The 269-nt window shown below is 11.2% G+C and overlaps 1 protein-coding gene across 1 annotated transcript in view; it reads right to left on the bottom strand.

Annotated features, from left to right (window-relative positions):
• Positions 1-269, bottom strand: part of LOC119590821 (dihydropyrimidinase-like) — a gene marked incomplete in the record, with an annotated part of 98,328 nt that overhangs the window by 53,814 nt on the left and 44,245 nt on the right.

The raw sequence follows: 269 nt of genomic DNA, 5'->3' as shown, positions 1-269 counted from the left end.
GTATTAAATTAAATAAAAAATATATTCTTAAAAAATAAAAAATTTTAATATAAATTTTTAATATTAAAAATTTAAAAATAATTATAAATTTTTATGAAATTTTATATAAAAAAATATTAAAAAAATTAAATTTAAAAAAAATTTAAAATCATAATTATATATATAATTTAAATAAATAAAATAATATTTCTTATTTAAAATTTAAAAATTTTGGGGGGGTTTTTTTTTTGGGGGGTTTTTTTTGGAAAAAGGGGGTGGAAATTTTTGGG

This window comes from Penaeus monodon, chromosome 27 (assembly GCF_015228065.2).
Source record: "Penaeus monodon isolate SGIC_2016 chromosome 27, NSTDA_Pmon_1, whole genome shotgun sequence".
Taxonomy (NCBI): Eukaryota; Metazoa; Arthropoda; class Malacostraca; order Decapoda; family Penaeidae; genus Penaeus; species Penaeus monodon.
This window is presented reverse-complemented; position numbering and strand designations above follow the sequence as displayed.